General features: G+C 39.4%; 1 protein-coding gene across 3 annotated transcripts in view; it reads left to right on the top strand.

Moving 5' to 3' along the window:
- dlgap2a (discs, large (Drosophila) homolog-associated protein 2a) overlaps positions 1 to 24499 on the top strand; it is a 165965-nt gene that overhangs the window by 4767 nt on the left and 136699 nt on the right. The window contains exon 2 of one of the 3 annotated variants that reach the window (XM_053237489.1): positions 20307 to 20339. The exons of the other annotated variants lie outside the window; for them this stretch is intronic. The gene's annotated coding sequence lies outside the window, so the exon portion shown is untranslated. The remainder of the gene's footprint in view (positions 1 to 20306; positions 20340 to 24499) is intronic. 3 annotated transcript variants of the gene reach the window in all.

Raw genomic sequence — 24499 nt, 5'->3', positions numbered from 1 at the left:
TGGAAGCTTACCCCTGCTTTTTAAGTCCTGCTTCAGAGTGTCCATGGCACGGCTTGAGGTTTGGGACTCGAGTCTGTATGTTGACTTTTCTTTATTGAAAAATAATTTCAGTGTGAGATGTGTTGAGATGTCCAGAGTTTTAACTTACTGTTTCCTTGCTGTATAGATATCACTAGCAGAATCCATGATGTGGTTTAACAGTACGCAGAATTAGAAAAATTATATGTGAGAATATCTTCATTTCATTCATATTTTTAAAGATGTATACTGGAATGTAGAGATCAGAAACCAAAGGACAGCTTTAAAACATCTTTTAATGTTAAAATAACGCTACTCTACTCACAGTATGGTCCAAACGTCCACTAGAAAGACAACATTCCCAGTCCTTTTTAGGAAATCATTTTCCAGGATTTGCATTTGCCAACATATTTAGCATTGAAATCAAATAAGACTCATTAAGTAATTGAGAGGCCCGTGAGTGATTAAGGTTAAGTCAGTTCAAATCCTGACCTCCTCTTCGAGTAGATTATGGCCAGATTTCAAGAATTTTTTTTTTTTTACCCCAATTCCTATCCATTAGCTAACTCTACTCTAAATCACTCCACAGAAGCTACCAACCAGGGAAGCTGAGGAAAAACGTGCTTCCTTCAAGGCATGTAAAGCCAGCTAGCTGCAACTTTTCAAACAGCTGCTCATGCCCTCTTCCACAAGCACGAGCTCCCAGACGTCCATGATTGGCTAGCGTGGCTGTGATTGACAGAGAGAGAGAGAGAGAGAGAGAGAGAGAGAGAGAGAGAGAGAATGCCCCTCCTACCCAGAAAGCACATTCAGTTTTGTTTGCTCGGCTCCCTACTACGGATGGCTGTGGGATTGTGATTCGAACTAGCGATCTCCGGAATGCTTTTCTACAAGGAATGTTTAATATAAGAACAATTTTTAGCAATTAAAGACCATTAAAAACTTCCAAAATCCAAACTAAGCAGCATCTCGCTCATGTCTGATAAAGGATATTCCATCTCAGTGGGCTTCTGCTAGTGAAATCAATACATTTAGGTAGACTGGGTGATTAATTTTGCTGAGAACAACACATTTATGGCCAACAGGCATGAAAATTTCACTTTATCATCTCTTTAAAAAGTTCACTACAGCTCAACTTTTAATGAAACATACAGTCTGGGGTGGTGTTCAATGTTTTAATGAGTTTCGCAGTCCTGTGTGAAAAAAAAAAAAAAAAAAACTCAATCGATCTTCACCGATAAACACACTTACAACGAATAAGCAGTGTGTTTCCAGACAGATGCTGAAATGTCCCTGTGAACCTGTCTGTCATTAAGAAACAGTGAGTAATGCTTTCTATCGAATGGCAGCTGTGTAGGTAGAGAGCATTCTGGGCAACATTTTTATGCTCTGAAATAAAGACTGTCCCTTATTTTAGCTGCAACAAGAAAATTCTGTAATGCTGTTCAACATTAGAAAGCTTAAAGGAGCAGTTTGTAATCCTTAGCACGCTCTGTTGGCTATAATCCAAATTGCGATCACAGTTTAAACATGAAGAACTTTTCCTCCCAACTGTCTCCGCCCCCTCTGATGAAACTACGTTTGCTTTGCGAGTTGATTTTTAAGGCATTTAGTTTGGTTTCCTAGTTCACAACTCACAACTAAAACTCCTTCATTCATTGGTCAGAAATACAGCAGTGGAAAAACGTAAGCAAGCCTTTTACCCAGGTGCGCGTAGAAATCACAAAACTCACCTAAATAACTAGTTCAAAACATTAAAAATATATAGATTTTTGTTCAAGATTGCAAATTTCCTGAATTTCTGCAGCTCTGTCTTTTGGCTCAGTTTGTCTCGTGGCTCAGTTTAGCTCACATTAAAAACAAACAACTCACATGGTGTGTATAATTCACTTCCTGCAGTCGAGTCGATTCAAATCTGAATTTTTGAAGTAAAATCTGTTTCTTAATGCAGTTGAACTACACTAGAAATTTCTTGGACACACACACACAGAGAACAACTCACTCAGATGGTCTCGGATGAGTTGACTTGGTCTCCACACTGATGTGGAGAACACACCAGGGCTCGATTCAAAAGCATTAAACACTGCATATGTGGAAGCGCCCTTAGAGAATAGAAGCAGGAATATTTAAAAAAAACGGATGTAGGATGTAGAAACATGCGAAAATCACCGCATGACAAAATGGCGATTCAAAGGAGTAGTCAATTTAATGATATAATTTACAAATATAGAAACTTTTCACAATGACTGTGTGCACCATTAACACAGGATCTGTCCTTACGCTGCCTACGAAAGGGAACACCAATGGGCTTTTATCCGAGGAGTGTAATTAGTGCCCAGAATTGCAGCCCATCAGGCAGCTGCCTCCTGAATGGAGCGCAAGGTGTGTATTAGGAGTGAGCGAGTGTCACCGTTTGAGAAAATGAGCAGTTCTTGAGTTGGTAAGAAAAAAATACAGAGAGTGCAAAAAGGACAAGAAGAGAGAGGTGAGCGAAAGGACTGTCTCGTTTTTGGAAAGATCAAGGTATCCAGGTAATGAATTCTGCTCTTCTTTTGATATCTCTGTCTTTAGTATTTTTTAATCTCTCTCTTTTTGCTGGTTAAATTCCTCCTCACTTCGACTGTACTGCACAGGGATGCGCTGCTCTTGTTGCCATGGAGACGTAGCTAGGCAGCGGAGTCTGCGATTCTTGCATCGCTCTGCATACGTGCCAAGCAACGAAGGAGCTTCTTAGGAGTGTGCGTGTGTGTGTGTGTGTGTGGGTGGATGGTTGAAGGACTGCGTGAGTGTGTTTGTCAGCATGCGGCGCATGTCTTAACGAGGACAAGAAAGAGATATAGACGGGGGATGCAGGTGAGGGAGAAGGTGTGGGTGGAATAGCTGGAGTCACTTCCTTTCACATGCAGCAAAAAAGATGGAGAGAGAGAGATAGAGCAAGAAGGTGTGGATGGGAGAACAGTTCGAATCACACTTCCCTTTGCACATCGACAGAGAGAGAGAGAGAGAGAGAGAGAGAGAGAGAGATGTGTGTGTGGGTGTAGATGCAGAAACAGACCGCAAAGCTTCAAGCATGTTTTTTTTTTTTTCACATCGCGATCATCGTCCTAATGAAGCCTAGAAATCTCCGCAATATCACGCAATTACCGTTTGTCGTCACTGCGGGGAATTAAATGAGAAATAAATACGATGTTAAACGTATATTATGTAACGCAGATGACTGCAGGCGTGCAATTTGGTTTGTAATTGCTATAAACTGCATTTCTGAATAGGCAACAGTAACTGGAAAAAAAAATAAAATGTGCAGCTATGAAAGTGGGAAAAGTGAACACGTGGGTCAGGCAGATTTACAGTGGATGACCTCACACTCATACACCCTAATCACAGCACTCAATTCTCTCTCTCTCTTTCTCTCTCTCACACACGCACACTCTCTCTCTCTCTCTCTCTCTCTCTCCACTCAGTCGCTCTCTCTCCTACACCAGATTCCAGGATGTTGGCTTGCTGCACAGAGATGCTGCCTAAGGGAAGGAGAGAGGAAAGCAAAGAAACTAAGATTGATAGAAAAAAGCTAAGAGTGGGAGGAAAGCTACACAGAAAAGAGCGAGAGAGAGAGAGAGAGAGAGAGAGAAACTGTGTGACAGATGGCCCTGACCTCCACTGTGTTCTTGGTCAGGTGCTCAGAGGAATAGCGAGAGTCACAGTGGTATCAGAGGCTGACCAGTGCACCTTCCTCATCATTCTTCCCTTCATTACAAGATCAGATCGGCCTTTTCGCTCTAAAACTTGTTCAGGAACTAAAAGATTGTGGAACTCTGTGATAATTAACACAGAGGCGTTGATAAAGAAGCGCTTACAACGATTTGACAATTTACGTTTGACAGTTTAGAGCAGCCAGTCCATCTAGCAGCATGCTTTCGGGTGGTGGGAGGAAACCGGAGAACCTGGAAGAAACCCAGGCATCATGGGAACATACAAAACTCTGCACACACCTCTTTAAATTCTTTATTAGTTTTCACTTTATTGACTTTAACGTCACTTTTTTACGACCTACTCTGACCATTTCCGTTAGCAGCATTGCACTACAGTTATGTACAAAGCTACACTTCCGAAACTACTTTGACTTGCGTTCTCCTACATCTTATGAACAACACACACACAAGGTGAACAACAATTTTTAAAATGCCCAGCAACAAATTTGTTCATCTGTGATTTTCTTTTGTTTGGCTACTTTTGTTCACTTCTTTTGTTCACACCAAAAGTTCAACTGTTTTTTTAACCATCACCTAAAAATGTTCCTGGAGCTGTGGCCCAGGATTTAAAATGAGCTGTTGGTTCCTAAAGCTTCTTGAGTTCCTGGGAAAGTTCCTCAATCGCAGGAAAAGTTGCAGTTTCGACAGTGCATGTAGAAACGCTAACACGATGCAGCATGATGCAAAAAAACCTGATGATGTACATCATGGGACTCAACATTCTATTAATTATGCATCTAATGCAATTGCACTGTTTGAACACCAGAGGTCCGAATCTGCACAACCCACAGAGTTAAAATATATAGAGAGAATGCTGACTGATATCATCGGATCACAGCGACACGCATTATATGTTATATGGTTATAACCCATAAATGATTTCTTTCTACATTAATCTTAAATCCATCTCAGCGTGGATTATTTTCCTAAAACAGCAAGGTTTATTGCTTCCTTATTGTGGTTGTTATGTAAAAAAAAAAAGAATAAAAAAAGCATCTGACAGGAAATTAGTGAGAAACCAAAATCAACACAGCAACACAAGGATACTTTTTTAATAAAGAGCATGATCAGATAAATGGGTGTCTGGATAATTTATGTGTCTAAACATGTTTAAAACTAAAACCATTCCAGATAAGAACATTGAACTCCACACATACTGTATTTCCTCCTGAGGAACTTTACAGTCTGAGTAGATCAGGTGATGAATCAGGATGCAAATGCAAGTGAAGGAAAAGTGCAGCAGGGTTACGTATCACACAGTTGAAAAAGCAAACCGGTAATCTGCATTTATGAATGAGAAATTGTGTTAGTGCAATGCTTTTTCTGCCCTCAGTGTCATGTTAAATCTGCTGGTGCACATTATGAAGCTTGATTCGTCTTTACTTCTAATAGTTTGTTTGTAGGATCATAAAATCGGATTCTATTCAAAAGAAAATCAAGCCAATATTTTTAACATTTTTAGCACCGAGCATTCTTTTTTAAATTGTTTTAAATAGCACCTGTTTTTTTTTTTTTGGTATCTAAATAGAAAAGACAATCAACTTCAACTTGAAAAGCAAATCATTCTTCCTCTTCGCGTAACAGGTACAGTCTGTCAGCAGAAACAATCATTTTCCCGTGACTGAATTCTTTTGTCCAGGTGGAAGTTGTTGTAAGTCGCTCGTGTCGTCTGCCCACCACTCAGGCAACGAGATTTCAGTTTACAAAAAAAGAACATTTCATGTAACATGAGCGGTAGAGTGATTCTGAGATTTTGGAAGCAAGTAATAAAACACTTAGAGGGCATGCTGTTATAGGAACAGGTTCAGTGACGTGACATGTGATGCGACTCGACACAAAGCAGAATTACTCAATGTCCTGAAGTGTTTTTTTTAAAATATATTTATTAAAGAACAATACTTCACACTATTTATCTGTTTCAGGTTACATTTAATGTTGTGGATGATCTGTGGAACAAGTTGTTACTTACGTTATAGCAGCTATAAACAGTCGTTTCCTCACCAGCCTCTCTTTTTTCCTCTCTCTTAAAGTTAATAAAACAAAAAAAACGCAGCTTGTCAAAAATCTGAAGATGTCAGAAAACCTAAACTTTTTCCTGTAACACTGACACTGGAGACTCCTTCCATAAATGATAAACAAACATCTCCTTACAGAAAACTTCACAATAGCTTCGCCTTTCATTGTAAATGAGAACTGGTTCTCAGCTGACTTACCTGGTTAAATAAAGGTTATTATTATCTCGTAGACTGGTAAGGAGTCGTTTTGGTTGTTGGCCACACCCCCTAACTTAGCATTACCGCATCGTATAGCTGTATTGCATTCCTTGAATCCAACTTCCGTTATCTTTACTACTTCCACGCTGGGTTTCTCGACGAAACCTGCTCATTATCTCTTAGGCTCAGATCAGTGAAATTTTTTTCTCGTATTAAACTCCATTGTATGTATAATAAAAATACACCATCAGCCACCACATTAGCATGAGATTCACTAAACACATCACAAAAAGCTCAGTAGAAACATATTTACTGTGGAGTTTTCCTTTCTGAAGCTCTACATATGCTTCATTTAAGGTGCCTGATAGATATGTCCCCTGATTTGTGTGGAGGATGTTTTTTTTTTTTTAAAAGCACAGAAGCTCAGTGCAGCGTGGCTCATCAGTCAGTGACTCTTTATGCTAATCACTGTCGTCTTCCTCTTCTTTCACGTCTTGTTGGAGGCAATGGTAAATGCGATTTCCTCTATTAAAGATGCTTGTATTTATTTTGGGGACAGTAGCACGCTGGCGAGCTCTTTGGCCGCGTTCCCAGTGGTGTTTCAGAGCCTCCTCCTCTCCAAGATGGCATGTGATGGGTGCCAGATGCATGCTGGGAAATAAGAGGCAGAGTGGTTAGCGGCGCGGGGTAGCAGGAGCACAGAGTGCACCACATGGCCCACTTTGTTAGTGAATATTGTGTTGATGATGTTAACCGTACAAACAGGAAGATGTCTGATACACATCAGGGTGCATGGTGCATGCTGGGAAATAAGAGGCGGAGTGGTTGGACTTGAGGGCTAGAAAGAACACAGAGAGCGCAACATGGCTGTGCTGCTAGCGTTTGAGGATGAAGGGCAAGACAAAAGCGGTGCACAGACTTGTATTTCTATACTTGTAAGGAGTGTTTCACGGATGTTCCACAAAACGGATAAAAGCTGGCGTGTTTTGTTTTTGATACATTTAAAAAATGTAATCACTGACAAATTTTTGTGGCGTAAGAGGAATAAAACATGCTGTAAGATACGCTGTTACAGGAAAATAATCAGCTGCAGGATGATAACAATAAATCCGCTTCATCACATCACCCCGTCGTTTATTATTTTCCTTTAACAGGACAACATGGAATGTTTTATTCCTTAGTTATTACCTTTTCTGCAAAGATTACTGCTTTTGAAACACTCACCAAAAAAAGTTCTGAACTTGCCAATGTCCTCCATCTCTGTCTATCACTGTCTATCACCTGCGTCCTGTCTCCTCATCAGGAACATTTTAATTAAACATGAATAATGACTGACACAAATTCAATTAACGTTTGAAGAATTAGCATGGAGCTTCATCAGTCTGCCTGGTTTTTTATGCCCATTTCGTAACATCGTGCTCATAAAGCAAATCTGCATTTCAGAAGCTTTCATCTAGGAGATGCTCCGGCCAAAAAGAAAATGATTTTGATTATGAGCAAAATGAGAAAATCAGGATGGATATAGAGCATATCACTCAAAACCCAGCATTGACTTAATGACATGAGTGGTGTATTAATCAGAAGTGTAGTTCGAGGCAGCGGTGCAGATTTGCGTAGCGACTCGGCGATGTTTTTCTGTACGAGGACGATTGGGATGAAGGATTTGTACATTTGCTTATCTCCATATCCATATCATACTTAAAATAATGGTGGGTCATATGAAAAAAAATAGTCATCATGATATTTGTACACATTTCTATTATACACAATATGTATCATGATATATATATATGTATATACATATATATATATATATATATATATATATATATATATATATATCTCAAAACACAGTAGCCAGAAAAAGAGTAGTGTTGCATTTAAAAATAGTCTTTTAAAAAATAATTCTATGCAGGCAGACACCAAGGCCAGGTTGGAAAGTAAACTAAATAAAATCATTTCCACAATTAGTAAAATATATTTGTGTTTTATTAAAGAAAAAAATATTGAACAGTGTTTCCAATTCCACCACAAACATGCACACATACACTATATGGCCAAAAGTATGTGCACCCCGGACCATCACACTCATATGTTGCCACAAAGTTAGAAGCACACAATTGTCTAGAATGTCTTTGTATGCTGTAGCTTTACAATTTCCCTTCACTGGAACTAAGAGGCTTAAACCTGTTCTAGCATGACAATGCCTCTGTGCACAAAGCGAGCTCCATGAAGACATGGTGTGTGAAGGTTGGAGTGGAAGAACTCGAGTGTCCTGCACAGAACCCTGACCTCAACCCCACTGAACACCTTTGGGATGAACTGGAACACCGACTGCACCCCATAGAAATGTTAGGCATTACGCAACAACACAAAAAAACCTCTCAGCATAAAATAATAAAAAAATTTTTTCATTCAGTTTAATAAGAGGTCATATTTATTAACATAATTTCCAATTAAGTTCATTTAATTATTAGGAAAAGTACCATTTCTATTCTGATCTTGTAGCATGCTGGCTGAACAATATCGTGCTAGTGGTGGTTTTGAAGTTAACCTTCGTGTTCATTCAAAATAATGACCCTGTTATCAAAGGCAGTTGAAGAAACGCCGCTGTATGATTCATGTATTAAATTATTACAGGGAAAACCAGCCAATCCTTAATTTTACTCTCAGTATTCCATCCAGCACTGCAATTTCACACACACCACGACATCACATTGTGAGTGATGTCTGAGTCCACTATCAAGAACATTTTATAGATGAATACAGTTTTATATTTGTTTTCTGTTTTATAAATAACTGAAAGAAGAAAGAATGGTAATGCATTTAAGAGCTACCTGAGCAAAAATCAAGTGATGGTCACTTTTAGGTAATGTGCTCTTGAATAATAAGTATCAACTGGGTATTTATAATGAAACAGAAACAGTTGTGAGATCAGATTTGTCTTCTCGCCTCTGCACATCACCGGATGTTCAGTGACTTGTATTATAGATGACACAGATAGAGCATCCTCATGAGTTCCACCTCTTCTTTCCCTGGGGATGATCTTCTCTTTCGTCTCCTCTTTAGTTACACCTACTTACTCTCTCAATCTCTCTCTCCCTCTCTCTCTCTCTCGCTCCCTCGCACATCTGAGATTAAAAGATTCACTATCTTTTAATAGATTCACTATACAGCAGTGATGGCTCTGTGCGTAAAGTTCTGCACTAGTGACTGGAAGGTTATGATTTTAAATCCCAGGACTTGAGCCTTGAGCAAGGCCCATAGCTTCTACCTGCTCTGTTTTAGGCTTAGACTGGATTCTAACTCACGTTAGTCTCTTTGAATAAAAATGTGTGCCAAAGGAACGAAAAATAAGCCAGATTTACTGAGTCAGAACTCAGAAAGAATGGGATGATGAAAACAAAATCAAAGAGAGAAAAAAGACAGAAAAAGAGAGAGAGAGAGAGTTCCCTTGTCCATAAAGAAGCACTGATATAAAGGACCAGAGGGCAAATGCTCCCTGATAGATGGTCCAATAAGATGTAAGATTGTTCATCCATGAAGGGGCACATCAGTCCTCACCCCTCACACACACACTCAGAGAGCTGTCATTGAGAAAACAGACTTGGACCCGTTTGCACAACTTGAACACTTGTATGCCTAAGGCACTCACAGACACAGCAGCATCACTGAAAGGGGAACTGAGGTGGTGGGGGACCTCACAGAGATTGAATTTGAACAGAGCCAAGAAATTGGTTGTTCACCAATGCACACAGACCTCTTTTTGGCTATTTGCCAACTTGGACACCCACGAAGCTTACACAAGGGTCTTTCTTGGCAAATTGACCACATGCATATGGACCTCTCTTGGCAACTTGACCACCTGTGTACCTAGAACAACACACCAAAACCCTCTTGGCAACCCAACCACTAGTGCACAGATTAGTAGCTTGTCACTTAGGTACCTAAATATATGTCCTTTTTTTATTTATCACGTGTAAACCAAGGACACTGGGCCTTTTGGCAGCTTGACCACTAGAACACCTAGGACACCTACACACAGATTCCTATTAGCCTGACTACTTGAGTACCTAGGACTTACACATAGATGCCTCTTGCTAACTTGATCTTTTGTGCACCTTGGTACTACTCCTTTTGGCAAATTGACAACACACACTTACATATGGGCTCCTTTTGGCAATCTGAACACTCATCCACCATGCAACACCTTTATATCTTGAGTGCCTCTTGGCAACTTGAGTACAAGTATCTCATGGGATCTCTAGTAGTAACCTGGCCACTTGTGTATCTGGGGCATACACATTGAGTCCTCTTGGCACCTTGACCACGATTAGTAGCTCAGACACTTATATAAATACCATATATATGCCTTTTGGTAAGTTGATCACTTGTGAACCAAGGGCACTACCCCTATTAACAATGTGACCACTTGTGTGTAAAGCGCACTTACATACGGGCGCATTTTGGCAATTTGACCACTACTGCACCTAGGGCATCTACAGACAGAGCCCCATTAGTAGCTTGACTACTTGGGTACCTAGAGTATACATATACTGTATATGCCTCTTGCCCCTTTTGGCAACTTGATCATCTGTCCACCTGGGCCAACACGCACATTACCTTCATACCATGAGCGTCTCTTGGCACCTAGACCATCTCTAGAGCACACAATTTCCTATTAGTAACCCGATGATGACCTGTACATCTAAGGCTCCAGACTGGAACTCTTCTTGGAACCCTGACCAATATTGTACCTAGAACTCCTACAGACAGATCCCTATTAGTAGGCTGCGTACCCAGGACATAAATATATGTATACTGTATGTCTTTTGGTAACTTGATCATCTGTGCACCTGCAGCACTGCCCCTTTTGGCAAAGTGACAATGTTTGTACAAAACACAATTACATATGAACCCCTTTTGGCAACTTGACCACTTGTGCACCTAGGGCATCCACACGAAAATCCTTATTGATTTTGATCACTTGATCACTCCTGTAACTAACGCACTAATCTTTTAGCATCTCGAATACGTGCACATCTATGGCACTGAACTGGAACCTTTCTTGGCAACTTTACCACAACTGCACTTAGGGTACACACACATGGATCCCTTTTGGCAGTTTCACCACTGGTGCACCTAGAGTACCTATACAAAGATCACTATTAGTAAATTGGCAACTTGGGTATCTAGGGCATACATGTGATTGCCTCCTGGCAGCTTGGCCAGTTGTGCATCTAGGGCATACACCTCAACTCCTCCTGGCAGTCTTACCACTTCTGCATCTACAGCACATGAAAATAACCCCTTGTGGTCCATAATAATTACTTATTATGACTTATACAGGGTGAAATTATCATTTCTTCTAAAGTCTTAGCTATGAAAAAATTCAGAAGCAAAGCTGAATGGATGGAAATCTGACAAAAAGCATATGATTAAGGGAGTGTGTGTTTTTTGACTGGTTACGCAAAGGAAAAGTGAATTTGTCTGAAAATGTTGCTTCTAGTACACATCCAAAAGCAAAGTGATTTCCCTCAAAGCCCTACAGCAATTGAGTGACTCAGACACGCTCATAATGGCCACACACACAGCATGCACTCATTTTCTTCCATTCTGCGTTTAAGCACCTGGTCCTCACACACTCTCTGCCCCCCACCTGCTTTGCATCATCTTTGATGTTTTGATCAGCAGGAGAATAGGATTGTACAAGATAGAGGAATTAAAAAGGAGAGAGAACATGCTGACATTAACACGCAACGACTAGCATAGAAGAGTGCAACTTCTCTGCAGTGAACTAGATTTTTATATTTATTCTCAGAATGGATGCAAGATCAAGTGTCGCAGTTTGTGATGCTATATGTGCATGATGATTGCACTGAAATTCTTCATAGTATAATTACATTAACACCTCCAGTGTGTAGGAGTTATGTGTGAAGGGACTCACTTATGGAAATTATAGGCTAATATGCACTTTTTTACCTAAGCAAACACAAACGGGCAAACTAATAAAGACTGAAACAAAGTGATCACACTTTGGGACCGTGACGGTCTCCTATCGATCTATCCTTACTAAGCACTAACTGCAATAATCAATGCTCATGCTATCAGCTAATAGGACCTTGGTGATCCTGTGTGGGGTAAGGTTCTGTAAGCAATTAGCTAGAGAGTCTCATGGCATTTTAGCTTGAATGTTAATTCAAATAGAGGAAGTGATGCTGTGTAGTCTATAATTCCATGTGGGAGAACTTCTGTCTTTACACATAAACTTTTTGTTTGCAAGATAATGGTGTCTGTTGTAAAGTGGTTCCCTGGTGGACTAGTGGTTAGCATGCGGCACACTCATCGCCGTCGTCTGGGTTCGATTCCTGGTCAGGGAACCCACCCCAGCCACTGGAGGGTTGTACAAGTCAGTGCACGCTTGGTACCGGTCCCAAGCCTAGAAATGGGGAGGGTTGTGTCAGGAAGGGCACCTGGAGTAAAACTTGTGCCAGAAGCAAAAATATGTGGACGGGTGATCTGCTGTGGTGACCCTGAACTGGGGCAGCCGAAAGAGGGGAAAAAAAGCGTCTGTTGTAGTTTTCATTTAATATTAGCTTCCATTAGCATATTGCGGTGTATATATTAAAGTCTTTCATATACTTAAATCAGTTGATGACATTTTTTTAGCTTTAATTCATTATAGGTTGAAGGATAAACTCCTATTTGAGCATTTCCTTGGAAACACTGCATGTTTATGTAGGCAGTTGACTCAGTTCTGAGTTTGGTTGGAAAAAATCTTCAATTAGCTTGGAAAATTCCGACTTGCATTTCCCAGTTGGAAGGTCAGAGTTGCTGTTTTTCCCGTATGAAAACGTGAATGCAGTATTAGAGCCACACAGTATATTGACTGTAATCTGTTACTGTGGTATTAGAGTTGCGGTATATTTGACAAGGCTCTGATATGCAAATGAAGCATCTAATCAATCTTATTTTTTGTTTTTAAATTTAGCTCAAATAATGCAGGCCAGTTTGAACCATTAACATCAGAGTGTTTTTTTAATGCACTAGTCACATTAGCAGTATAGTTAGAATATTGCCCATATTGTGCAGAGCTAGTCTATGTGAAATGAAGTTAAAGAAATAGTTTGGTGAGAGATGACTTTATAAAATGTTTACCAAAAATGTAGTCTGTCATTTAAGACATGTTTGGTGTCTGAAGCTTGCTTTTTTATTTTTTTTTGTACTAGAGCTAATGCAGCTACTACGATTTTCTAATCTCATCCTTTTTATTAAATGTCTACGAGGTAGAATGATACCACATTGAGCATCATGTACAGTAAAGAAAGTGCAGCACAGTTGGGAAGCATTGCCACCTCACAGGCCCCATCCTGACTCGGGTTACAGTTCCCATGTCCATTTGGGTTTCCTCCAGGTTCTCCATGTTTCTCCCACTTCTCCAACACATTCCAATAGGTAGTCTTCCCTTAGCAACTCTTAATTTCCCAAAGGTGACTCATTAGGCCCCTAATGAGTGTGTGAATGTGTGCATGGTGTCCTGTGATGGACCGGTGTCCCATCCAGGGTATATTTCTGTCTTGTACAGTGTTCTTGGGATAGGCTCTGGATCCACTGCTACTGCCAAGGTGAAGATATAAGATCTTATATAAGATATAAGATGAAGATTCGGGTTGTCCAAGATGGCCGCCTCTATAACTTTCATGTTCATAGATTGCAACAGGAAGTTTCAGTGTGTCTTAAACCATGTCAGCACCGAAGAACTGGACGTGGACACTAAAGATTTTGTGAGAAAAAAAACAACATTAGCTTCGTAGCTCCAGTGCAAAACAAATGAAGCAAACTTTAGCCACTTGGTTGATTGCCTGCATTTGGAGTTAAGGGCAAAACTGTACATTTGATTTTCTTAAAGATACACAAACTCGGTAGCATTGAATGTCTGCTAGGCCTGGATGTACTTGGTGATTTCATCTGACTTGAGTGTGTAAGCTTGCGGTCATTGAGCTGTTGCAGTAGAAGTGCACTCTCAGCTCTTCAGGGAGCATTCAGCCGAGCCGAGGAATGACCACGACCCAAAATCAATAGCCACTGAAATAGAGTAATATGCTTTTGTGTGTGTGTGTGTGTGTGTGTGTGTGTGTGTGTAGAAACACTTTTGGACAGGATTTAAGCCTATTATTCAAAGCTAGTGTGTGTATGAGTGTGTTTCCTCGAGAGGAGGCCACACACGCGAGATGATGCATGTCGTATTTGGTTCATTGACATCGATTCTCGCGGAAACAATCCAAGTTAATAATCATCACTTTACACAGAAAAACTCACAAAATGAGCACCAAGGCTTTGGACCAATCGTGTCAAATATGCAAATTATTAATGACCTATGCATGGAAGGTTTTAAATTATATTATTCAAATTAAATTACATTAATTATTAGAAATTATTAATGCAAATTATTAAAGAATGATGGATACCTGGAAGTTTTAAAATGAAATAATATTTCAATTCAGTTTAATTCTATTATATATTTAAATACTGTTAAATAAATCACTTGCTGTTAGCCACGTCATGACGCTCATGAATATTCATAAATCCGGGCGAAAGATACATTTTTGAGATGTTCCTGTGCAGTTTTTTATTAGTTTCTTTGATACCATTAAAAAAAAAGAAAAAGAATTAAAAATGTATTATTCTACAGAGATTTTAATATCGTTAAAAAGAGAGAAAAAAGGAAAGCGTAACCCTTCTCTCTGTCTCTCTGTCTGTCTCTCTTTCTCTCTTTTGCTATTACATAATAACGTAACAAACTTTCCTGTAAGCAAGGCGCTATAGAAAGACTGCATGTTCCTGAGAACAGACAAAAAAAGAACCTGAGAAAAGAGAAAAGCTAATTATCGCTGCTGACTAGCGCTGTTCACACTGCGCCACATGAGTACGAACGTGCGAGCGCACGAGGCTAATATGCAAATGATGGAGTTAATTACGGAGCCCAAACGAACGAGCGAGCGAGCGAGCGAGCCCAAACCTTTCTCTCGCAGATAAAGACAGAGCAGACTGAGTGATTTGAGCTTTAACGCAGGAGCTAGACAAGGCGCAGACGGCTCGCTCTCACGTCGCTAAGCTCGGCTGCCGGAAGCGAGCGTTTATCTTCTGCATTTGAGATGTCGTTTACGTCGTGTTTTTGTCAACGAGAGAATTACTGAGTTGCTTTTGTGTTTGTGTGAATGTGTGTGTGGATTCGTGTGCATGAGCGAGATAAAGACAGGACAATGCTACAAAAGCTGCTTTTGTAGCACGCGGGGTTTAGGAGAATTCTCTCGGACGCGGCTCTCGGGTGAATTCACGCTCTTTCTGCCTTTTCACAGACTGGAGAAGAGTTAATCAAGCTATTGGCTGAGCTTTTCAGAGATGTGTAGCTGAGAACAGGGAGAGATGGCCCATGATTAAACAAGTCATTTTTTTCCCTCTTTTCAGGGCTGTCTTTTCCAGTTAAGTGTGTGTGTGTGTGTGTGTGTGTGTGCGTGTTTTACATCTTTGTGGGCCCCAGTGTTACCACATGGATAGGAATATCTGACAGTTTTGCCAGTGTGGGGACATTTGCCTGGTCCCGTGAGGAAAACTGCATGTGTTTATTATGTTTATTTGTGTTTATTTGTTCCTGAGGTTAAAATTAGGGTTAGATTTAAGTTTAGCATAGTATTAATTAGCTGCATTAATAATTATGTCAGTAGAAAGTCCTCACTAGAATAGTAAGATAAAATGTGTGTGCGTTGTGAGGACCAGAAAGGACTAAATATCTTCAGATATTAAATACCGATTTTATAAAAACTGCAGCTTTTAGTTAAAAATCTAACCAAATCTAAAAATCCTGTTAATTAATGAAGTTACAGTGTATAAGTAAGGATGAATATACACAGGCTGTTACAGGAAAAATAACACACCCCCGGGGACAAAGCGGAGCATGTTACTCCGCTTATACCTCAGTGACTTGCTAATGATTACAAACTTTCATTTATTAATGAACAAAACATCACACTTTTTAATGGTTTATAGTTAGATTTAATGCTGTGGAACATCTAAGAGACAAGTTAGTTTCTGTTCTCACTTACATTATAGTAGCTCTAAACAGTCGTTCCCTCATTCGCATATCCTTCTCTCTCTCTCTCTCTCTCTCTCTCTCTTTCGCTCTCTCTCTTTCAAAAAACACAACTTGTCATTTTACTGAGAAACCAATATTCTGTCCTGAACACTATCCTTTTTTCTCTTTTCTTTGTTAAACAACATTTTTTAAACTGTGTATATTATTATTATTATGTGGCGCGACTGCCAAATAAGTCCCTGTGAATGAGCTGTTACTATAGAAACAATAATGTATTAAAACGAGCACATTAATATAAACCTGTCGTTCATGTTACAGTTGGAGCTACAGTCCGAGCCGTGCGCTTATACAAAAATAATGCACAGCTTCTGACCAATGAGAATCGAGAATGCAACCGTGCCGTGGTATAAATTCATATATCGTGACCTTAGTATTACAAGGTTCCCTCCTATATGAATTGTAGGTAGAACTTTACAATACCAAAGTAATGACAGATATACAAAAATGTTTTGGTTTTTTTTTGCAATATATTTCTAATAACATTTCGTGAAGGTAAACTATGGCAGTGGATCAGTGAAGGTTTGGTGCTCTTTTGTGGTTGAAGGTTCAGGGGCTCTTTATAAAGATTAATGGCATTGTGAATTCCAGTGGCAGGATATTTTAACCCAAATCCTGTTTGCCTCTGCCAGGAGGTTCAGAACTGACCATAAATAAAGCTTGCACCAAGATAATGAGCCAAATATACTTCCAAATAAACTCAGAAACACTGAAGTGATCAGCCCAGTCTCCGAATTTCAACCCTCTTGTCATCCTGTGGTCTGAATTGAATGTAATGCTCTACATGCAGGAGAAGATCACGATTCTTTACAAGTGTCTCTGACATAGTTAGACAGTTAACAAGGCAAAAAAAAAAAAAAAAAGCGCAGCTTGTCGTGTTACTGAGAAACCACAAAGCATAAACTCCTCTGTCCTGAAGATGCTGGAAAACTTACTTCCTGTTACAAAGCGCTGACACTGGAGACTCCTTCCATAAATGTTAGGCTAAATAATTATTATGTGAAACATCCAACATACAAGTCCCTGTGTACGTTATTACTATAGAAATGATAATGTATTAGAGCGAGCGCATTGATATGTGACTACTATAGATACTACTGTCAAAATGAATCAACCTTCAACCTGACCAATCAGAATCCAGAATTCAACAGCGCTGTGATATCATGTTAATATAAACAGCGTCATCTGCCTGTTATGCCTGTTATAAGGAAACTATCAGATCGCGGTATCTTCTATCGACTCAGTTTCTCAGGTCTAATGAAAATGAAAATGTTCTGATGATTTAAACAAAGGAAAATGTTAAAGTCAAATCAGCGTGCTAGAAAGCGTATTGGAACACAGCCGCACACCTCTCGCTCTCAGGTTCATAGCAAACTATTGCTGTTTATTTAACCAACCGAGTCATTAACTCAGCGAGACGCTGAGAAACGGCGCCGCAGTCGTCATTCGACTTCCGTTTAATTATCATAACATAACAACACGGTATTAGAGAACACTGAGAGGCCTTGTAGGTAATTTAATGATCCTCTCAAATGTCTAATAAATCCAGTGTTTGGTTAACATTTTTCTGTGAAGTCTCTGTAAGGTCGGTATCATGAAGGAGGCGGCTGTGGGAAATTCGGAGAAATGAGCTTTTTTTCACACTAAAAACCCACGTAAGATAACAATGTGCACTTAACACCAGTTACCTGCTGAACACTAGCTCCTGTGCAAAGAGTCCACTTCCTGGAAGTCTGGAGGCTGGACTTCTGTCACTACTAGCGTGACCTCTTGACTTGTACATACTTATTTTTATGATAAAATGGAAAATAATTTTAAAATAAAAGTTATAAATGATAATAAAAATGAATATGTTGATACAGGTCAGATAAAATGGCAGGAAAGATGAAGATTCCATATTTTGGTCATTATTTATTATCCTAATTATTCATTATTTATTAATCTATAAGCTCACACTAGACCACACGTGATTTATATTTTTGTAAGAAAATTTAGATGTTTAAATTAATTACTTGCATTTAACACAAAAATATAACTAAATGGAAGGTTTTTACTACTTAGTGATTTTCTGGAAACCTTTTTTTCTCCAGTTTGTTTCCTTTTTCATATCTCTGACTGATGATTTAAAGTTGTACGAGGATGTTTTCAGCAAAACGTGCTCCTAGCCAATGTTTTTGCTTCATGATTTGTGTAATTATGTTCATAGCAAATGAACCAAATGAATCACTTTGACTCTGATTCAGATTCAGAGCCTTATTCCTTTTCTCCTCGCCATATTTCTGATGAATGAATGAAGGTTTTACAAGAATGTTTTCACCCGTACACTCCCCTCAGTCTGTGTTCACTTGATTATGTGCAGAAATCAAACCAAAAGTGCAAATGAATCAAAAGAGTCACATTTAATAATGTGCAGTGTGAAACCAGACCGAAATAGCAAAGGATCCAGATGAATCACTTTGACACTGATTCAGATTCAGAAACTTTTTCTTTTTTTTTCCTCATTTTTTTCCACCATATTTCTGAACAATGAATGAATGTTTTATGAGAATGTTTTCAACCCTGCACGTCCTTGAGCCAGAGCTTGTTTAATAATGTGCAGTGTGAAACCAAAATAGCAAAGGATCCAAATGAATCACTTTCACTCTGATTCAGATTCACAACCGTTATCCTCGCCATATTTCTGACCAGTGAATTAAAGTTGTACACAGAGGTTTTCACCCCTACATGTCCCGCAGCCAGTGTTCATCTGATTGTGTCCAGTGTGAAACCAAACCGAAATAGCGAACAAAAAGAATCACTTTGAATCTGATTCAGAACCTTTTATCCTTGCCATATTTCTGACCAATGGATTAAAGTTTTACAAGGATGTTTTAAGCCCTACCCGCTCCTCATCCAATGTTTTTGCTTCATGTTTTGTTTAATAACATCCAGTGTGAAACCAGTCCAAAATAGCAAATGAACCGAAAGAATCACTTTGACTCTGATTCAGATTCACCAACTTTGTCTTTTTTTTTTTTTCATTGCCATATTTCTGAACAATGAATGAATGTTTTATGAGAATGTTTTCAACCCTGCACGTCCTTGAGCCAGTGCTTGTTTAATAATGTGCAGTGTGAAACCAGACCGAAATAGCAAGAGATCCAGATGAATCACTTTGACTCTGATTCAGATTCACCAACTTTGTCTTTTTTTTTTTTTTCATTGCCATATTTCTGAACAATGAATGAATGTTTTATGCGAATGTTTTCAACCCTGCACGTCCTTGAGCCATTGTTTGTTTAATAATGTGCAGTGTGAAACCAAAATAGCAAAGGATCCAAATGAATCACTTTCACTCTGATTCAGATTCAGAAACTTTTTCTTTTTTTTCCTCACCATATTTCTGAACAATGAATGAATGTTTTATGAGAATGTTTTCAACCCTGCACGCCCTTGAGCCATTGTTTGTTTAATAATGTGCAGTGTGAAACCAAAATAGCAAAGGATCCAAATGAATCACTTTCACTCTGATTCAGATTCAAAAACCTTTTCTTTTTTTTTTCATTGCCATATTTCTGAACAATGAGTGAACGTTTTATGAGAATGTTTTCAACCCTGCACGCCCTTCAGCCAATGTTTGTTTAATAATGTGCAGTGTGAAACCAAACCGAAATAGCGAAGGATCCAAAAGAATCACGAGTCCGATTCAGCCGACAGACGACTAGGTGTGAAAGTACACTGAAATGCAGATCATGTTACGTTAGAGTATTTGTAATCCGTCCGTCTGCTCCTCTTGATGAGCTCCTCTGTCCTGATTATCTGCTCTTTTTAAAATAATGAAAGCACTTGTAATCCGTAATCATGACTCTGTAATATGAGTGTGAGAGCCACTGATGTATTGTAATGTGTGTTCCATCACCCATCAGGGGATTTTTAGCTTTCTTTCTCTGAGAGAACGATATGTCCTCGCTCTGACTGAGGTCCTTCAGTCATCAGGAATCATTCTGGGGTGTGAGAAGCATGGCTTTATTCTCAGTTGGAAAAAAGTTTTGTCCCTTATAATAGCCGCTCTGGACAGAATGTGTTCCTTCTTTGCGATGGAAAACGCATTTTGAAGGCTTCCGGCTCTTAGCTTTGCTTGGGCTTCACCATTTCTCTCTCTTGTCTCCTTGTTTTCTCTGCCGTGTCGTCTCGTAGAGTCACAGTGCACGCTGTGTGCTGAAGCAGAAGGTGAGTGGGCCTTGCTTTTCTTCATTTTTAATTTCTCTTATATCACTAACTCCAGGGAACTCTTTCAGCTTTCTGTGTGTGTGTGTGTGTGTGTGTGTGTGTGTTGGAGACAAACTCTTGCCCAGAGCCTCTTCAGTTTGACTGGATGATTACACCTACCTGCCTTTGGTCCTCATGCTGCAAATGTGAAACGATAACAGACAACACTGCGTCCGAAATCAAGTACCGCATGCTAACCGCTAATCAGTGAAAATGTACAGCACTGAAATTATAGTTAGCTATTGATCTGTTTATTGCGATTTATATATCGTATCTGTAAAGAATAAACACATCAGGATGTAAAGTTATCGGAAAATAATCAACTGATGAAGCAGAGCTACGGTTACAACCGCATTTCTTAAAACAGCACAGCCCAAAGTGATTTATTCCTCTTATAGCACTGCAATTTTTCAACAAGTGCATTTTTCATTTATTAAAGAACAACACAACATACTTTTTTGCCATTTATAGTTACATTTAATGTTTTGGAAGGTCTGCAAAACAAGTTATTTCTAGCAGCGATCCTGACTCTCTCTCGATCTGCATTTCTTGTGAACAACTGTGACTTCAAAAACAAAGATGGAGGATGACAAAAAAAAAAAACAAATATGGCAGACGACAGCAAAACAAACGTGGAGGATGACAGAAAAACAACCATGGTCTACAGCAGAAAGATGACAGAAAAACAACTGTGGCTGTCAACTGAAAAAGAAACATGGTGGCTGACAAAAACGAAAACATCGGACGACAGAAAAGCAAATGTGGTGGACATCGAGCAAACAAATATGGTGGACGACTGAAACAAAACATGGTGGAGGACAGAAAAACAAATATGGCAGACAACAGGAAAACATATATGGTGGAGGACAGAAAAGCAAATGTGGAAAAACAAATGTTGAGGACGACAGTTCAGGTGACATCATGATTGTGTTTCCACAAACACTGTATGATGTCGAGTCATAAATCTAAATATTATTTATGATTTGAAATCAGAGCATCCGTGACTGGACTGAGTAGATTAGACAGGTTCGGATCGGATTTTACACAACATTTGATTATCTGGGAAGATAATCAGTTAAGATTAGCGTTAAATCATGACACATTTTGTGATCGTTCAGACACAAGTGGAGCGAATGGGCCCCAAGCGGAATAACAGGAGTGTAATTTACAGCGTCTCGTTCCATCGTGGAGTCAGATGGTCAGATTCTTCGATTCGTTTACTTCCAGAACGTACGCCCTGCTGGACTGAGAGTGTTTATCTATGAAATGAACCGTGTCCTGTGTTTCATACTTTTATATTTTGAGCACATTTGAGATTCGTATAATTTTTCTGATAAAGTTTGTCAGACTGCGCAGAGCAGAAGTACAGGGTTTCGGACGCAGCGCTGTGTTCCTGCTGCCTGCTGATTGGCTGTGCTCGTTATAGGGGCGGGAGCTCGCTTGCTGTTTCACACTCAAATCACTCACATCACTCATACAGGAAACTGTGTGTGCATGTGCACTGAGCGCTACTGACACTTCCTCCGTTTCTCTCCATCTATCGTTCTCTCTCCCTCACTATATCTCTCTTTCTCTCTACCATCCTCTCTACCGTTCTCTCTCCCTGCCTCTCTCATTCTGTCACTTTTAGTCTTGTTCTCTATGTCTCTCTCTTTGTTTCTGCCTCTCACTCTCACCATCTCTCTCTCACGCTCTCTCTCTGTCACTCACAGTCTCTGTCTGTCTCTTCATCTATCTCTCTCTCTTTCCCTCATACTGTCATTTTCTTTCAATCTCACTCTCTATGTCTCTCTTTCTGTCTCTCTCTCTCTCTCTCTGTCACAGTCTCTGTCTCTCTCTCATTATTTCTGTTTCTCTCCATCTGTCTCTCTTCCTTGCTCTCTCACTGTGTCAATCTTTTGTCTTTTTTGTCTCTCATTCCTTCTGTCTCTCTCCGTCTCTCTCTCTGTTTATCTCTCTCTCATTCTTTCTGTATCTTTCCATCTATCTACCTCTCTCTGTCTCTCTCTTACCATTTCACTGCCTGTTTCTCTGTCTCTCTGTTTTTGACTTTTTCTCTTTCTTTCTGTCATCCTTCTCTCTCTCTCTCTCTCTCTCTCTCTCTCTCTCGCTGCAGAGCTTTGCGTCAGTGTGCTAGCGTCTGTCATGCTTTGCTGCTTGCTGTCTGCTCCTCCGTTCTCTAAACTGCACTTTACTTTGCAATATTTCGACATTCATTAGATGTAAATAAGTGTACAGAAACGACAAACAGTCCCAAATTAGAGAGACGTGAAAACGCCTCTGCAGGAGAATCGACACAAACCCAAAATAACTACATTCACAGCTAAAGGGAACAACAGTGTGTACATGTGATGTCTCTGCTGGACTTGTTCATTTTTTAAGGCTATGTCGCAAACCACTTGCCATCCTATTCCTGTATCTATTCAGATTCTGAAATGCTGTTCAGTGCTGTAGTGTGTGTGGTTTGGGACGTGGTCCGAGTCGTGATTACGCATGTTGTTTGTGGTCTGGTCGATGTTTCACGTGGGGAATCAGTAGAGCTCATGCTGGCCTTCTTATTGGATTAAAACTTAATCAAATCCACTCCCATAACTACCACCATGACCTTACTGCAGCCTCGGGAGGGGGTGTGTGATGGGAAGTGCTCACACACACACACACACACACACACACACAGTGCCACAACATCACACACTATACCACAACATCATACACTGAATATACACTCCAACATCAGATCCTCTGATCCTTATCGTAAGCTCACGGAACCCAGAGACTGATGTATATGAGCCAGTTAACATGTTAATGTTTAAACTATACTTTAAATTATACTTTAATGTAAATCTAAGTTCCCTTAACTGACATTTTTTAAATTAATAACAAGCCATAAACATCAGCTTTAATACAGCTTCAGTAATATTAATATTAAATACTTTATCATTTCTAGAGCAACAACTCAATTTTACAGGAACTTGTAAGGCGGAAGCTCAAATAATTAATTTTTAATTGCAATTTTAAATTATTGTTATTTAACAAAGAAAAACATATAAACTTTATGTTGTGTTAAATTTTCTGTTAGGAGACTTTATTTAACGTTTATGGAAGGAGTCTCCAGTGTCAGAGGTGAATTTGTAGCTTTAAGTTTTCCGACATCTTCAGAACAGAGGAGTTTACGCATTCTGGTCAAGCTGTGTTTGGCCTTTCTTTTCTTTTTTTTTAGCTTCATCTTAAACCTAAACGAATATTTGTGAGTGAAATAAATCATAGGAGTCAAAATCGCTGAATTAGCATCTTATCATCTTCCCAAGCAGTTCAGAACTTATGGTTACAAAGTGCTGACACCGGAGACTCCTTCCTTACATGTTAAACATTTGAAAACATTACCGTATTGATGATTATACTTTTTGTTAATTAACAGCATGTTTTTAAAATCCATTTAGAATTAGTGGTTACTATAGAAATGCAATATACAGTAAATGGTATGATCCTAATAACCACTACAGATTCATACACATGAATATGAAAAATTTCATTCTTCCCAAAAAGAGATTTTTATTTAACAACCACACGTTAAACACACACGAGCCACAAATTCAAATGATCCCTGGAAAAAGAATTAAAAGTATGAAATAATGCTATGATTAAATGCAAGTCTACAGCCCTATTCGGATTGGATTAGTTTATCAGCCAGATGTCTGTAAGAATTTTTTACGTCTCCTCAGTGATAAAACTCTCACATCAGGACAGCAATGGATTGACCGCAGGAGCAGTGAGTTTCTATTGGGTTGTATTTTCTACGAACCTGTATGTTTACGTCACATGGTCACGTGATCACGTGATCACGCAATCACGCAATCACGCTACGTTTACATCGCGGCGTCCGAGCGGTCGAAGAGGTGCTGGAGTAGAGAAGAGACGCTGCCTCTTATTTCTGTTTGGGGCGAACCAAAGTTCCAGCAGCAATTTGAAAATACAATAAAACAATAATCACAAAGTTTACAAGAAGAATTTTGATTTCGTGACTTGGGAAGTGTTTAATATCTGGAGGAGGAGCACTTACACTCTCTCACGAGATTAAACACAGCAAGTAGCGGCAGTTCAGCATCTTTTTTTCCTATGTG

The sequence above is a fragment of the Pangasianodon hypophthalmus genome, chromosome 10 (genome assembly GCF_027358585.1).
Source record: "Pangasianodon hypophthalmus isolate fPanHyp1 chromosome 10, fPanHyp1.pri, whole genome shotgun sequence".
NCBI classification, from domain to species: domain Eukaryota; kingdom Metazoa; phylum Chordata; class Actinopteri; order Siluriformes; family Pangasiidae; genus Pangasianodon; species Pangasianodon hypophthalmus.
Note: the sequence above shows the minus strand (reverse complement) of the source record. Positions and strands in the feature narration are given on the sequence as shown.